The sequence below is a fragment of the Grampus griseus genome (genome assembly GCF_964374135.1).
Source record: "Grampus griseus genome assembly, chromosome: 14".
Lineage (NCBI taxonomy): Eukaryota > Metazoa > Chordata > Mammalia > Artiodactyla > Delphinidae > Grampus > Grampus griseus.
Genome location: NC_139008.1, coordinates 76,914,167 through 76,931,798, shown reverse-complemented (window position 1 = coordinate 76,931,798; position 17,632 = coordinate 76,914,167). Strand labels below are relative to the sequence as shown.

At 48.0% G+C, this 17,632-nt stretch overlaps 1 protein-coding gene and 1 long non-coding RNA gene across 2 annotated transcripts in view; one reads left to right on the top strand and one right to left on the bottom strand.

Annotated features, from left to right (window-relative positions):
• The window catches only part of KCNB1 (potassium voltage-gated channel subfamily B member 1), a gene marked incomplete at its 5' end in the record, with an annotated part of 102,460 nt that overhangs the window by 24,245 nt on the left and 60,583 nt on the right, over positions 1-17,632 (top strand). The gene's annotated exons all lie outside the window — the stretch shown is intronic.
• On the bottom strand, positions 5,471-9,361 carry LOC309832396. The gene is made up of 2 exons (XR_014297685.1): positions 9,028-9,361; positions 5,471-7,630 (listed from the first exon to the last, which is right to left on the bottom strand). It is a non-coding gene; the product is annotated as an uncharacterized lncRNA (long non-coding RNA).

Here is a 17,632-nt window from a genome sequence, read left to right as displayed (position 1 = left end):
ACCCATTCATTGGAAAAACTTTTTTTTTTTTTTTTGTGGTACGCGGGCCACTCATTGTTGTGACCTCTCCCGCTGCGGAGCACAGACTCCGGACACGCAGGCTCAGCGGCCATGGCTCACGGGCCCAGCCGCTCCGCGGCATGTGGGATCCTCCTGGACCGGGGCACAAACCCGTGTCCCCTGCATCAGCAGGCGGACTCTCAACCACTGCGCCACCAGGGAAGCCCGAAAAACATTTATTGAGTGCTGAGTACATGCCAGGCACTCTTCTAGGTTCTGGGAACATGGCAGTAAACAAAACAAATTCCCTTCCTCGTGGGATAGGATAGCTCTACTGGGGAGAATAAAAAGAATGTGAGATTTAGAATCAGAAGACCTGGATTTTTTTGCCACTGAATTCTCTGAGCCTCAGTCTCCTCGTCTTTAAAATTGAGTTCTGCTATGGCATCACTGAGATAGTGGACATGAATGTTCTTGGTAGTAGCCGCATGTAATATTTATTAAGCACCTACTGTTTTCCAGGGCGTGGACATAGATAATAACCCTCATAGTCTCTCCATGGGGAGGGGTATACTGTAAGGGTGGTGATTGAAGGCTCTGGAGCCATACTGGGTTAAATCCAACTCTGCCACTTCCCAGCTGTGTGACCTTGGACAAGCTGCTGCACCTCTCTGTGCCTCAGTTCCCTTACCCATAAGAGAGGGGTCTAACTACTAAGCTGGCGGGAAGAATGGAGTGCGTTAGGACTTGTACAGGCCTTAGAACAGTGCCTGGCACATAGTAAGCGGTCAATCCAAGGGAGGAGGATGTTAGCCATCCCATGTTTATGGAGGAGAAAACTGAGATTTTACGTACTTTCCTGAGGTCATCCAGCAAGCAGCAGCTAAAGGAGATGCTGAAGGAGCCTCCCTGTGGTCTGGTCCCAGTGCCAGTAGCTTCCCCAACTCCCTTAGCTACCGGGACCTTGAGAGGCTAATCTGAGCTGCAGACTGAAACCCAGGGATTTACAGCTTAGAAATACCCCTTTCTCAGTGTGTATCTGGGTGCATCCGTGAGCTTCCATGCACGTATGTGCGAGTGTGTGTGGCTCTGCGTGCTTACTTGCATGTGTCTGAGTATGTTAATAGTCATCATCTCTATATGAGCTTCAAGAATAGGCAAAACTAAACTTTGGTGAGAGAAATCAGAACAGTGGTTGCCTCTGGGGATATTGACTGGAAGAGGGCCCCGAGGGAACTTTCTCGGGTGATGGAAATATGTGTACCTTAATTGGGATGGTGGTTACACAGATGTTTCCATTTATCAAAAGGCATTGCGCTGAAACACTTAAAACGTGTGCATTTTATATGTGTAAATTATACCTCAATAAATAAGAGCATATGGGGGAAAATGATCACTTATGTGATCTCATTTACTGAGGGCTAACTAACCACGTGCCAGGCACCGTTCTGGGTGCCTTACAGGTGTCTGTCATTTAATCCTCACAGCAGCCCCAGGTAGCATGCCTGTATGTACCTTGTCTGGGGCTCTTTCTGTGCAGGTTTATGCGTGGTTCACAGAGCACACATATACACTCCTGCATCCCCAAACTTGAGGGTCCCAGAGGGCAGGCACGAGGGTGCACATATGTCCACAGAGAGCAGGAGGGTGCACGTGCGTCCACAGAGATGTCCACAGGAATAGATGTCTGCCAGCACCTGTGTGCTACATGCAGGAGCAGCGCTGGACCACGCTCCACGCACTGTGCCATAGTTAGATGCTAACAGCATTCCAGGCCCCTGGTCTGTGTAGACATCAAGCGCTGTTTCAGACAACAATGGCAAGAGATTGACAGCCAGCCGCCTGTGCCAGGGAGGAGTGTGGACTCCTGGACTCCTGGACTCCAGGCAGTGAGCATCTCTAAAGGGCGTCTTGGCTGACTGGTGGCTAATTTGCGGACATGGTCCCATTAGCCAAACGCAGCAGGTGGATGAAGGGCCTCCTCCAACAACTTATGAGCCACTCTTGGCTGCAGGTTTTGCCCTGGGAGGAGCCCACACTTTAAGAGTATAAACAGTGGGCTTCCCTGGTGGCGCAGTGGTTGGGAGTCCGCCTGCCGATGCAGGGGACGCGGGTTCGTGCCCTGGTCTGGGAGGGTCCCACATGCCGCGGAGCGGCTGGGCCCGTGGGCCATGGCCGCTGGGCCTGCGCGTCCGGAGCCTGTGCTCCGCGGCGGGAGAGGCCGCAACAGTGGGAGGCCCACGTATCGCAAAAAAAAAAAAAAAAAAAGTATAAACAGAGCCTGCCTGCCCGAGCCAGCCCTGCCTCTGTCCTTTCCACCGCCTTGTGAGCTGGGGAGGGCATGGAGGCTCAGAGAGGGTGAGCAACTTGTCCAGGGTCAAACAGCTAGCAGGCCAGCGACCCAGGAACTTGCAGGCATGTGTGTCTCCCACGACTGTCAGGCACTGACATGCAGCTTTCATGATTTCTTCTTGCCATTTCCTTTCACTAAAGGTACTATTATTTTCTTAGTATTTTTCCTGTAAACGACACACTTATTAAATTTAAGTAAGTTTATTTTAAAAGGAATCTGCTATTAATGGAAAACCAATATCAGATACCCCTAAATTGAAGTAGACTGACCAACCTTCCCTGTCCCCATTTGCCTGGCACTGAGGCAGTTCCCTGGACATGGAACTTTTCAGTTTTAAAATTGGGATGGGCCTAGCAAACTGGGTTGCGTTGCTTACCCTAAATGGAAAGCAAGTTTAAAAATGCATGCTGTGAAAACGAGCTAGATTATTAAACTGTAACCTGCCACAGGCTCTGAGCCTGGAGTTTCAGACTTGGAGCCCCTCTTTTCTGTAGTCCCCCAACAAGTTCCAGGGTTCACTCTGATTGGCTTGATTTGGTCATGTGCTCAAGCGGAGCCAATGGTTGCTGCCAGGGGAATGCACCGTTCTGATTGGCCAGGCCTAGAGCTAGAGGTGGGCTCAGCCTCAACCAAGCCACCTGGCTCCAGAGCAGAGGGACAGACAGTTCCTCTAAAGAGTGAGGGTATTTGTTACCAAGAGGAAGCCCTCCGGGCAGACATGAAACAGCAGATGACCCGTCCATTCTTGCAGGAACAATCTCCTCTTGCTCTCCCAGGCCCTGGTTCCCAATCTGCTTCTTTCTCCCTGTGATCCTTCCTCCCTCTGGGCCTCGGTCTCCCCATCTACAAAATGGAGGGTTGAGGGAGGTTAACTTGAATGATCTCTAAGAATCTTCCAGACTTTGACATTTTGAGATTTGTCTTCCCTGGAACAATTATTATTGTTGTTTAGGGGTTGTTACTGTTTTTCTCCCTTTCAATTGCTCAGAGATAGATGAGAAATGGGGAGGTCATACAGCATGAAGAAAGGAACATAAGGCATTTCCAGATTCAAATCCCAGCACTGACACTTTCTGCCTCTGTAATTTTGAGCAAGTCAATTCATTTTTCCGAGCCTCAGTTTCCTCATCTCTAAAATGGAAGAATGATAGTATCTATTTAGAAAGGTCACAATGAGGATTAAAACTGGTGGAAAGTCTTTGGTAAAAGAGATATGTCTGTAAGGATGCATTTGGGGGCAAGAAAAAGAAAACCAAATCAAACTGGCATAAAAAATGAAGGGCATTTATTGGATGGTGTAGCTGAAAAGTCTCAGGGAGTTTTGATCCAGGGGTAAAAGAGGGGTCACAATGTCTTTTCAATGTCTATGATTCATTCTGCTTTGCCTTTCTCTGTGAGTCAGCTTTGCTCTTGGGCTGGCCCCCCTCATGGGAGCTCTAAAAGTAATTCTAGCCTTCACAGTTGCACACCATGTCGTCCAGAAGAAAAGAGAACTCCCAGCATTCCAGCAAAAGTCTCAGAAGTCAATCTCACTGAACTAGTTTAAGTCACACGTCACACTCTGAGCAATCTCAGTGGCTAGAGGATGCAATGTGCCTATCCTGGGGGATGCAATGTGCTGATTGGCTTATCCCTGGGGCAGGGGCGGAGTCAGCTTCCTGAGGACTAGATGGATCCCAGCTGACCAGGAAGAGGTTGGCAAAGGGAAAATGCATGCTGGGAATGATGCAATCAGATATTGAAGATCACCCGAGACTCTAATGATGACAGCAATGAAAGAGCTGGCTCTCAGGGATATCTCCTCTTGTCCTAAACTAGCATTTACACAAGGGGAAACTGAGGCTCAGAGAGACGAGGTTCCGGGTGGGTGTCACCTAGAAAATGTGCACTGAGATCTACCTTTGTCTGGGTTTCTGTAAGACCGCACTGAGATAAGAATAATGCTTTAAGAAGGAAAAGAAAGACTAAAATGCATTGTACGCCTACTCCGTGCTAGATTTTCTACCCCCATCATGTCATTTAATCCTTGTAGCCACCCTGGAAAGTAGTCTCTCATTGTGTTACCGAGTCCGAGCTCGCTCTGCTCGCTGCACAACAGGCCAATGAATCAGAGATGAGGTGTTGAGACAAGGAATACAACTTTATTCAGAAAGGCAGCAGACTAGTGTCTCTGAAAAACCATCTTATCTGGGTCTGGAGGCCGATTTCTTTTATAGAATCAGAGAGGGAGAGGTGGTGAGGAAGTAAAGTAAAAGGGCCATCAGTCTTGCAAAACATCTCCTGGAATGTCCAGCCTCAGTGAGGGGATGTGTTCATTTCTTCTTTCTCGCAGCCTTTCACAGGTGGGCAGGGTTCCCTGAGGCAGGCCGTTATGTATGATTATAATAACAAAATCAGCGAAAGGCAAAGGTTAAAGTCAAAGAAACAGATCGAACATGGAGTCCGATTTAGCTCTTCCTGTTACAATTCCCCACTGTCAATATCCATGCCACAGTCTTGTGGAAAAAGGGGTGACAACGTTCTAACCGCTCCGTCCGACGGATCTTTCTGGGAGGGTCCACCACCGGTGTCAGTGTTCCAAACGTTGAGATTTGTCTTTCGTTCCGTTTTGGAAGTGTCTACTTTACACCTGCAGACTTAAAAATATTCACAACCTAAAAGTTGAGACTTATCGGGAATTTTGAGGGCTTCAAGCCCAGGAGGCCACATCTCGAGTTAAGGAATTTAGCATTTTTCTTTGTATGGGAAGATACCAGAGTCTGGGCTCGCTGAAATCATCTCTTTGATATGCACCACAGCTATCTGGGGCCTGTATCCTGTATTTTCACATCCTGAGTTTCCTCAGGGCTCGCCATAGGGAGTGGCCGCAGTCTGATGGCTGCTAGGTGGCAGGTATTCTTCTCCTTCCTGAGTTTCCTCAGGGTTCACCGGCTCACATTGGAGGGCTGCAGTCGCCAGTGACTGATCCTCTCCTCGTGGTCAGGAATTTGACCAATATTTGGGAGATATTTCATGATAAGGTTTTGTCCCACAGTGCTGGGAGGCTCATCCCAGGTCAGGGGGAAATTTTTGATATGCCACTCTAGGTGCCAATTGTCAGATTAGACCCTATTGATAATTAAAGATTCTCTGGATCCCCTAATTATGATCCAGGAGACATTTTCCCTCGTTGCTTCTTCTCATACTTAGAATCACATTATTACAATTATTTTATGTTATAAAAGTGATCTATTTCCTTAAGATGTTTAGCCATAGAAGTTTTGTTGGAGGCCTGGTTACACACTGGGTACTACAAGAAACAACGATCTTATAAAATAGGATATAAGCAATGCGGCTAGTAATATTGACAAAGACAGTGCAGCGGGAGACACAAAGCCCAAACAATTCGGAAATAAAGAACAAATTAAAACAATGATTAGCATAATATCAAGTCCACAGGAGAGCCAGCTGGAGACAACAAATTCCGGCAGGGTCAGGTAGAGAGAAAAAGATAAATGTTTCGTCTTTGTTTACAAAGGCATACTTTATCAACTTGTTGTAGGTCATAGCACAAGAGAAAAAGGTTTTCCGAAAAACAAAGATTAAAGCCAATATATTTCCCAAAGTCGTAAAGTTATAAAACATATTTACCAGTTTATTCAGTCTCATGTAATTAATTCCCGTTGATCTGGATGAAGTAGTCAGGTTTCCCATTAGTTTTGTCATTTGTTACCCAGTCCAGTGATATTATCTAAAGGCTATCAGAAACTTGTATTTCTTAAAAAGTTCCTTTTTATCAGTCTTCTTGAAAATCTTCATTTTGTAAAAGCATCGGGACAAAACTTAAAATAGCATGGTTAAAGATTTGAGTACAACGTAATTAGCAGGAAACTTGGATATACCATTTTAGAATAGCTAGTATAATGATTGATAACATATCAGGACATATCAGATGTTAGGGATTCCATATAAATTTTGGAATATCTATATAAATGACATATCTCCACACACTATAATCTAAGGTTCATCTCCAATCACTTGACAATGTTTTTGAAGCAATTTAACTTATCAAATAAACTTAGTTTGATCTGTCTCTGAGATGTCTCAGAGATGTTCTTTCAAAGTATCCCAGAGTCAGCTGGAGGCTAAAAAGCTTGAGTCAGATTTTGACATTTGGGAAGTTTGTCAAAAGTATCAAAAAGGTTTTAAAACACAACAGGATTGTAGGTCACTGTGAAACAGTACTTATCCATTTAACCAAAGTCACAAAATGATTAAAAGAAAACAAATACGGATCACTAAGGGCACAGAAACTTATATAATCTGTTATCAAAAGAAGCACTTCTAACAGAGAGATCAAATTCCAGTCTTGTATTAGCTTACTTAAAAAAATCCATTTACTTAGTTAACTTCAATCTAAATTTTGTTAATCCTGACCATGTACAAAACTTTCTCAGTAAAATGTAATTCCATTTCTCATACCTTCTTAACTGAAAACACACATTCCACTGTACAGAAATGTTTTATTATTTTCAGTAGCTTTAATTATATATTTAAATTAGAATCCCTGACTCTTAAAAACCTTAATTTCTAGTGACAACAAAGAGGCAAGTAATAGTTACCAAAATCTGGAGAAACTATTTTAGATGAGTTTTAGAACATAAAAATATTTTTATAGTTTACCTAAAAGCTCTTATCTCATTTATAATTACTTTAAAGTTTCATTATATCAAGTTACTTTTCTTGCTGACAAATTTGCAACAGATATAACAAGAGTTCATTTAACTTCTATTAGACCTAGGTGCAGTGAAAGTACTATACTTAATGTTGATGGCTCTAAAGACATGTCTATATTAATTAGATCAACAAACTTAAACATTAATACCAGATATTAATTTAAATATTTTCCAGTTCAAGTGAACATGAAACTCATTTAGCTTAATTTCTCTTGTATTTAGAATTATTTGGTTTGAAAATGCTTACTTTTCTTTAAGACAATTAAATAGAGCTCATTGACAGACTAACCTCAGCAATGTTATCCAAAGACAAAAACACATACAAACACACAAACAGAGAGACATTATAGTTCTCATTTCAAAATTTCAGCCCTGGGCTTCCCTGGTGGCGCAGTGGTTGAGAGTCCGCCTGCCGATGCAGGGGACACGGGTTCGTGCCCCGATCCGGGAAGATCCCACATGCCGTGGAGCGGCTGGGTCCGTAGCCATGGCCGCTGAGCCTGCGCGTCCGGAGCCTGTTGCTCCTCAACTGGAGAGGCCGCAACAGTGAGAGGCCCGCGTACTGAAAAAAAAAAAAATTCAGCCCTGAGTCAGGCACGGCAGTGTGAAATCCATCAGTTTACAAAAGAGGTTGGATTAAAGTTGGGTTTCTGGCAGATGGAACAAATCAACTCCCTTATCTAGATGGCTAAACCCTTTCTACTAATATTTATGGAAAACAAGTCAAGTTCTAAATTACCGTACCCTCTTTTTCAAAATTTGCATTTTAAAAAGATGGCAGAGATAAAGGTTTCTGAGAAGACCAGATAGGACATTTGTATCTCAAAGATACAGGCAAGTTTTTCCTAGGATGACTCTGTTTCCCCTTTGTTTAATATTTACAAGCCTTTTAAGATCACCCGTATTTATTAGAAAATCAATCAACTTGTTCCCCACTGTCAATGTTACCCGGGGCTCCTGTAGGGAAATCAGAATTGTACGCCTCAAGTCCAAGGGAGTCCCCTGGCCTCTTACAGGATATCGGGGCAAGAAAAATTGTCCTGCTGCAGAAGTGGCTCCCGGTCCAAATTGGGCGCCCTGTTGGGTCTCAGATGGTGATACTAAACCAGGTCCCTGTGCCCCGGGGGGTTACCATAGAAACTTCTATTTGATCCCCACAGGTAGGGGAAACAGGAGGCAGTGAGAATATGTTGGCGGCATGGGGTGGCGGGGGGAGTTGGAACAACTGCCGGTGCAGCCTGCTCGGCCACTGGAGGAGCTGGATAGGCTGGAGGGGGGGGGGTGAGTTTTGAAATAACGTATCCCCACTCTCATTTTCTCCCTCTTCCCTTGTAGAACACGTTTTCCTCCGTGTTTCCTTTTAGACCACAGCACCATTAGGGGGCAGCCCTCTGACTCCTTTTCCCCCTCATGCAACAGCAGAAATGCTCCTACATTTGGAATCTTATCTCTTTTCCCTGCTCTTTTGCAGAACATTTCTAACTGCAAGATTGTATAATAATTGAGTGAGTCATTCAGGGGCCATCGTTCTTCTGATCCTAACATATACTGGGTCCACACCCTATTACAATAGTACATCACATGTCTTTCTTAGTCATAGGCTCACAGCTGTTTTGCTCATTTAACTAATAATACGCCCAAAAGGGCTCTCCTTCAGGATAAATGGAGTATTTCCCATTTTTATAAGTTTGATAACACCAAAACACAAAAGGCACAAATTCTAGCATCGATGCACAAAAAAACCAAGACAAAACCAATGAACTAGTTCCCAGATCGGGTAGACTTACCCTGCAAAACCAACGAACTAGCTCTCAGCGAACCGGTTCCCAGAATCAGGTAGAGTCCAGCAACAATTCTCCCCTCCAACAGGGTACCCCAACCAGACTGGCTTGTCCCGTAAGCGAAAAGCCCAGATTGAGGGTGGAATATGTTCCCGGCGTGCACACCGGAGCGACTTACCCTCCATAATCTGAGTCCGTCAACTTGTAGCCCCAAATGGAACCGAAGTTCCCCAGATGGAACCGAAGTTCCCCAAATTGGAACCGAAGGTCCCCAGATGGAACCGAAGTTCCAGAATCGAATCGAGCCTGTCGACTCGTGGCCCCAAATTGAAGTTGGTCAGTTCCTTGCTTCAACTGCCAAGTGCTGGGCCAGCTGGTGCCGCTTCAGGGAACTTTGAAGGGACGATCCTCAGGGCAAATGGTCCTGGCAGCTGCTAGGGCCTTGCCCCAGTATTCCCTGACCGGGGCCGGCTAGCCATGAGCAGCAAGGCTCCTGGCTGTCTAAGCCAAATTTGTTACCGAGTCCAAGCTTGCTCCGCTCACCGCACCACAGGCCAGTGAATCAGAGACAAGGAATACGACTTTATTCGGAAAGCAGGCAGACTAGTGTCTCTGAAAAAACATCTTATCTGGGTCTGGGTGCCAGTTTCTTTTATAGAATGAGAGAGGGAGAGGCGGTGAGGAAGTAAAGTAAAAGGGCCATCGGTCTTGGGAGACACATCTCGTGGAATGACCAGCCTCAGTGAGGGGATGTGTTAGTTTCTACTTTCTAGCAGCCATTCAGAGGTGGGCAGGGTTCCCCGAGGCAGGCCCTTATGTATGATTATAATAACAAAAGCAACGAAAAGCAAAGGTTAAAGCCAAAGAAACAGATCCAACGTGGAGTCTGATTTACCTCTTCCCTGTTACAGTTGCTCCCATTTTACAGACGTGAAATGGACATTGAGCAAGTTGAGGTGACTTGCCCAGGGTCACATGCTAGGAGGCAGTGCAGCCGGGGTACAAAGCTGCACTGAATTGGGGTATTTGAATTCCCACCAGAAGGACACTTGCATTTTGTGTGTACCACCTGTGTGCTAGGTGCTTCCCTGGCCACCATCTCTTATTTGAGGGGTCAGTGGGTCTACCCCCATTTTGCTGAAACCCTGTCTGCCTGTGGGCGGGGCATGTTCTCAGGAGATATCAGAGATCCCCTCTTGCCTTCCAGACATGATCTATTTTTCAAGTTGTCTCTGCCAGCGGGGAATCTGTGACTTCTTTCTTCCTCTTTCTTTATCCTGCTCCCCATACCCCTCCCCCAACCTTTTCTGGCCTGGCAGCTCCCGTCTGGGAGCTTCTGTGTCTTCCAAGTTTCTGAGACGTAGCCCTGGGGCTGGCTGAGGAAGATTTTCTAGACACCCAGGCCTCTGTCTCCCTGGGCCCCAGGGCTCAGCCCTGCCCCCAGCTGCCCCCTCCTGGGCCCCTCCCCAGCACTGGTTTTGGGCCAATGTTTGTGCTGCTATGGCCCAGGCCAGGCTCGAAAAAGGAATTATTTCTGTCTCCTTGCATAGTTCTCAGTCTAATTCCCAAAATGGGAAGTGGCCTGGGAGGTGGGAGGCCCTCCCCACCCCAGCTCCAGAGGAGGAGGGAAGAAGGGAAAACTTGGCAGAGCTGTGAGAAAGGGGGGGCCCAACAAGGACTCCACACACCATCCCCAAACACACACACACACACACACACACACACACACACACACACACACACACACACACACACACACACACGACAGCCCTTCTGTAGCCCTGCAACCTGTAAAAAGTAGGAAGCTTTGGGGTGTTCCCAGGTCCTGACAATGTGTCTGACATGCTTCAGAGGGAGAAAGGGCTCCTGGGATGGGGCAGGGCATGGTGAGGATAAAAAGGTTGGGGAATGTGTGGACCCCATGCCCAGAGCTAGAAGAGGACTGGGGTTAAGGAAAGAGGAGACACAAACTGGAAAATTGCCTCCAATCCTGGCCGGGGGATGGGCAGCTAGCCCACCCAGAATGCTTTGCTCTTGACCGCTGAGCCTGGTCCTCCTTCCTCCTCTTCCGGGAAGCCTTCCCTGACTGTTTAGGTGTCTTTGTCAGGGTCTTGCGAAGGGTGTTCAGATCCCCAGTTGGTTATTCTGTGACCACCTGTCCCATTTCCCAGCGTCCCTCACAGGGTCCAGTTACTACACTGCCTGGCCTGGATCATAATGACCAGCTGGGTCACTGGCCGGGGAGCTTGGGTCTGACTGTCTGATTCACCCACCACACCACTGGCTGGAGGAGGAATGTCTGAATGATTGGCTTGGCGGTTGCCTGTCTTCCTGATGATCTGTCCATCTAACAAACTGGTTACAAGCCTAGGTCACTGTTGGTCTGTCTGCCTTCCTGCCTGGGTGTCCAACTGACTGGATGAATGGTTGTCTGGCTGTGTCTTTCTGTCCACCTAGGTGTCTGCCTGACTCACCTGTGCTGACTGAGTGGGTGATTACCTCTTTGTCTCCAGACTGACTGAGTGGTTGTGAAACTGAATGGCTCCCTGTGTGATGACACTGTGAGACCTCTGACTGAATGGATGACTGAGTGACCATCTGTCTGTCTGCCTGTCTGACTGACTGTTGTATCTAACTGGATGCGTAACAAATTGTCCATCTCCTTGTTTAAATGCCTTTATGAGTGTCTGACTGACTGTCTGTCTGTCTGCCTGTTCCGCCTGGTTGTCTGTCCCAGTGGCTGAGTGACCACCTGGTGGTCTGCCTGCCTTCACGTCTGTCTGACCGGCTGACAGCCTGTCGGGCTGCCTGTTTTCCAGGGTGTTCGGCTGTGATTAGATGAATGGCCGAGACTATCTCTTCAGCTCCTGGTCTGACTGCCCGCCCGGCTGTCTGTCTCCATGTCTGAGTGGCAAGGGGGCGGACAGCCTGCTTGTCAATCTGACTGCTGGCTGGCTGTTGTATATAACAGATGATGACAGGACGCCTCTCTGTCCATCTCCTTGTCTCACTGACTGACCGTCTCTCGGCCTGGTTGTCTGACCGTGTCCCTGATCAAATAGCTGAGTGACTGACTCATATCTGCCTGTCTCTGTGTCTGACTGACAAGATGGCCGACAGGCTGACTGAGTGTTTCTCCACCTCCATGTCCCACCTACTGGCTCACTGGATATTTGAGTCTTGACTCCCCAACTAGGACACAACTCACAGGCTGTCCTAGGTAGTGGTGGGGTTTGAAGGACGCCCAGCTGGCCTCAGCAACCATGCTTCCCTCCTTCCCCCATGTACCCCCATGTACCCCATGTACCCCCATGTACCCCCCCATATACCTCCCCATGTACCCCCATGTACCTCCCCATATACCTCCCCATGTACCCCCATGTACCCCAATGTACTCCTCCATGTACCCTCCATGTACCCCATGTACCTCCCCATGTACCCCATGTACCCCATGTACCCCCATGTACCCCCATATACCTCCCCATGTACCCCCATGTACCTCCCCATGTACCCCCATGCACCCCAATGTACTCCTCCATGTACCCTCCATGTACCCCGTGTACCTCCCCATGTACCCCATGTACCCCATGTACCCCTCCATATACCCCCGATGTACCTCCCCATGTACCACCATGTACCCCTCCATGTACCCCCATGTACCCCTCCATGTACCCACATGTACCCCTCCATGTACCTCCATGTACCCCTCCATGTACCCCCATGTACCCCTCCATGTACCCCATGCACCCCCATGCACCCCCATGTACCCCATGTACCCCTCCATGTACCCCATGCACCCCCATGTACCCCTCCATGTACCCCTCCATGTACCCCCATGTACCCTCCATGTACCCCGTGTACCCCTCCATGTACCCCCATGTACCCTCCATGTACCCCTCCATGTACCCCCATGTACCCCTCCAGAGGAGGGAGGGGAGTAGGGTGGACAACTCAGCACCTGCTCCATCTCCATGATTTCACATGGTTGCACTCTGGGGGAATGAGGAAGGTGATGAATGTGTGCTCCTCACACTGTCCCCCACCCCCATTTTCAGGGACCCCCCCCCCAGGGGCCTGATGGAGGAAACATCATTCTTCAAGGAGACCACAGGGACGTGCTCCCAATGTGTCACGTCCTGCCCAGGCCCTGCCACGCTTGGAAGGGGGGACCCTTTTCAAATCTTTACACTGTTGTTGTTCAGACACGGGCTGATTCCCAGGCCCGGAGGCAGATCCTGGCCATCTGAGGGGCAGACAGCTGCTGCTGCTGGGGAGACAGGTTCCTTCTGCCAGCAGGCCTTCTCCACCCACTGGGGACTCCACAGCCCCTCAGAATCAAGCCAGGCTCAGAGGGGAGTGGGTAATGCTTGGCAGGGAAAATAAGGGCACTGTCCTTTCCTGCTGGCAGCACTTCCTCCTGATAATAGAATTTTGCCCAGCTGCTGGGTGGCTCTCTGACCTCCCTTCCTTAAAGACAGAATTCTGCTGATGAATTTTATTTCAAGATAAATGTGTGCATGAACATGAAAGAAGGAGATGGGCAGGGAGAAACAGGAGGGGTTTGAGATCCTCTGGGTGGAAAGGGGCTCCCAAGAATTCAGCTCTATCTAAATCATGCCTTCCTGGTCTTTCTTAGGGCTCCCCAGGTCCCCCAGACTGGCCCTTGGAGATGGCAGTCTGGACGATCTTCACGCAGGTGGAGGGAATGTCTGGTCCAAGCTCAGGGTTAGGTGGGAAGAGTGCATTCTAGAAGTTTTCCAGACCCTTGGACGGTAGAAAGCGGCAGGTGGAGAGGGTGCTCTCTGCCTGAGGCCAAGGGAAAGCTCACTGTGTGACCAGGTCAGGACTCAGGGAGTGATGAGGGTCGGGACTTATTCTTGACAAGGACCAGAGCTAAATCTGAGTCTGAGGTCAGTGTGTGACCTGGATCATGGCTCAGCCTAAGACTGGGTCTGTGACCAGGACCAGGGCTCAGATAGTGACCAAAGTGAGAGCTCTGTCGTAACCAGGGTCAGGGCTTAGACTAAGACCAGGGTCGTGAAGGAATCTGTGGCCAGAGTCGGGATTCAGCGGACCAGCATTAGGACCCAGTCTGTGACCCAGGGCAGGGCTCTCTCAGGGTCTGGAATTAGATTCAGTCTGGATCCTTGGGCTCTAAGAGTCAACGTAGGTCCTTATCCCTAAAGGACAGGCAGGCAGAGGCACTGTGTGCTGCTGGTTGTTCCTGCCCATTCTGATCCCTCTTCCCCCTGGGCTCTGAGGGCAAAGCCAAGATGCCACGTGAGCCACGGAGGCAGGTGAGGGTGCGGAGGGATGTTCCCTCATCCTTGAACGTTCTGCTGGAGGTGGGACCAGAGGGCCATCCTCAGTCTGGGGGAGGGCGTGGAGGCAGAGGACAGCCGCTGATGAGCAGGGAAGAGGAGGAAAAGGAGAAGTCATAAAAGGAAGTGTTTACAAGTTTGGGGTCTGGAGCAGACAACCTGTGTTTCAGTTCTGATTCTGCCACGTACCATCCGCATGAGTGACCTTGGGCAAGTTACTCATCCTCTCTGTGCCTTAGCTTTCTTTTCTGTAGCATAGGGATAAAAATCCTATTTACTTCATAGGGTTGTAGTAAGGATTAAGTAAATTAATATGTGTAAAGTGCTTACAGAGTGCCTCGTAGGTTGTACATTCTCAGTCAATTTTAGTTGTTTTAGCTCCAGAGCCACACGGGACCACACCCTGTGAACAGTGAGGGGCAGGGAAGTTGTGTCAGGGGAGAGAGGGCTAAAGCCCAGGCTCCTGACCCCTGGCCAACTCCCCAGATCTTTAGGCCTCCCCTCTGTTAAGTGCTGATGCCTCTGTAATCCCCTGGACGTCATCACTAACACGAATGACACTTGTAGTTACTTCTCCAATGGGTCTGTGCCCCACAACTAGAGTGCCTACCCCTTGAGGGCTGGTTTCTCATCTTTCCTGCTCACCGCTGTGTCCTCAGCACCCAGCATAGTAGCTGCACATAGTAGGTGCTCAAGAAACAGTTACTGAATACATGATCATAATAAAGGCAACCAGGCACTGTGCTTTGCCTCTAATTTTTTGATCCGGTCTTTTAAAAACTGATAATTGAAATGAATGCACACACCCAGTGAAGACAAGTTCAGACAATACCGAAGGGTATACAGTGGAAGGATAGCAATCTCACTCCCACGTCTCCAGGCTCAGAAAAAACCATTTTCTTGTACTTCTTATAAAATCTTCATGTGTTTGAATCTTCATACTCACATTCCACAAGCTCTGAGGAAATAGGGATTTGTCTGTTCTGTCCACTGCTGTATTCCTACTGCTTAGAACAGTGCCTGGCAAGTAGTAGGTTTTCAATAAGGATATGCTGAACATTCAATTTTTTTTCTAATACCAATGGGATTATTTCATACATCCTGCTCTATACCTTGCCTTTTAACTATTAATAAATTAATAAACCTTAGAGCTCTTTCCACATCAGCAAAAATACATTGATCTCATTCATTTTTAATGGCTACATAATCTTCTAGGCCATGGATGAACCATAATTTATTTAAGTAGATCTTACATTGAGGTAGTTTCTGGTTTTCATTTTTCTTCCCCCATAATGTGACATCTGTTTCACGCCTCAACTCGGCAAGCGGTTATCACTGATTTTGACTGAGAAGACGGCATCCCAGAGAAGTTAAGGCACTTGCCCAAGGTCACCCAGCTGACCTCCAAACCCACTCCACCACCACGCTGCTGTCCACCAGTGACCCTCACTGAGTTTTCCCATCACCAGTCTCAGAGAAGGCTGCCCTGCAACACTTCCATCACCTGTACAGGGCATGGACCTCCAGCAAGGGTCTCAAAGATTTCGCAGTGCCTCCCAGGAGCCTAATCTGGGCTCAGGAGGGTAAGAGCCCCCAGCTGGACCCAGAATCCATTCCTCCAGAGCTGTAGTTAAGGCAACAGTTCTCAGCCAGGGGTGTTTTGGCCCCTAGGGGACACTTGGCAATGTATGGGATATTCTGGGTTGCCACACCCAGGAGGATGGGTGCTATTGGCATCTAGTGGGTAGAGGCTAGGGACGCTGCTAAACATTCTACGATGCACAGCCCCCTAGACAAGAATGCTCCAGCCCAGCAGTGCCTTGGCGGAGAAACCCTGTGTTAAGGGCATGGACTCTGGCCCAGGCTTCCTGGAGCCAAACCCTGGCCTCTGCCACTTACTGGCTGAGTGATCTTAGGCAAGTTGTTTAACCCCTCTGTGCCTCTGTTTCCTTATCTGTAAAGTTGGATAAGGAAAATAGGATAAGAATAGGCTCTCTCTTCCAAATGTGTATATGTTATATTTGTAAAACACTTTGGCAAGTGCCTGACCTATGGTAAGCTCTCGGTATATGAAGCCATAATTAGAATCATTGCCCTCAGAATCCAGGTGTCAGAGAGAGCTGGAAGAAGATGTGCTCTGAACAGAAAACAGGGCAGCCAAGCCATTCTCTGCTCCGCAGCCCAGACTCCCCCAGGGAGTGTGACTACGGTCCACAGATAGAAATAGAAGCCCCTGGATGCTACTGACCTCTGATTGGTCAGGAACAGAGGAAAAATTGGTCAGAAGACTTTCCATTTTGGGGGCTGAAAAAGTGGTTCCCTGGAGACCCTCAGACATTGGGGATTTTCCAGAAGCTGAATATTAGAAGATCTTAGAGACCCACAACTCCAAGCTACCCATTTTACAGATGGGGAAACTGAGGCCCAGAGAGGGGGCAGGACTTGCTCACACGGCAAGGCAGTGGCAGATCTGAGATGAAAGCCAACCTGGGATGTATTCTGCGCAGCTCCACCCACAGGCCCTTCTCAGGCACAGACCAGCACCCAGGTTATATTCACTCTTCCCTCTTTGATGAGAGTCTCTGGAATCCAGCCTGCCTGGGAAGCAATGTCATGTAAGTGTTTAAAAGCACAGCTTTGACATCAGACAGACCTTGGTTCAGATCCCAGTTCTACCAGTTACCTGCCATGACCTTGGGTAGGCCACATACAATTCCCTAAGTCTTGGCAAAATGGGCATTAGCAATTTCGTCGTTGCAAGGATTAGAGACAATGCATGGGGTCTCTAGCACATTGCTGGTGGAATGCAAATTGGCCAAACCTCTTTGCAGGGCAATTTGACTTTTGGGAACATTTAAAAGGCATCTACACTTTCTGCTCCTGTAGATATGCCCTCACACGTGGGAAATATATATACCTGGATAATCTTTGTAAGGTTGAGAACGATCCAAATGAGGCCAAAGAGAGGACTGGTTGAGGGACTTACGGGGCACGTGTACAAAGTCTTTGACACAATAATTTAATTACGTTTGGGGCTTTGTGTGTACTGATTTGTAACAACTTCCAAGGTACATCATTAAGTGAAGAAGTAAGATTCTGAAGGCTGTAGTAAAAAATGCTACATTTTTGTGGGGAAGAAAGAATACAGATAAATATAAGTGCTTATGTATGTATAGTACATCAGCTAGGAAGGCATGCAGCTGCAAGGAACAGAAAATTCAACAAACAATGGTTTGAACAAACACAACAAAAGTCCAGAGCTGGGTGGACCAGTGCCGACCCAGATGCTTAAGGACTCAGGCGTCTTCCTTCTTCCTGTTCCAGAGCATGTGGCTTTGATCCTCATGGTTTCAAAATGCCTGCACTGCCTCCAGGCATCAAGTCCACATTCCAGGCAGAAAGGAAAAGCAAGGGCAAAGGGCAAAATGTGCTTTGTCTTTGGGGGGAAGTAGAAAGGAATGA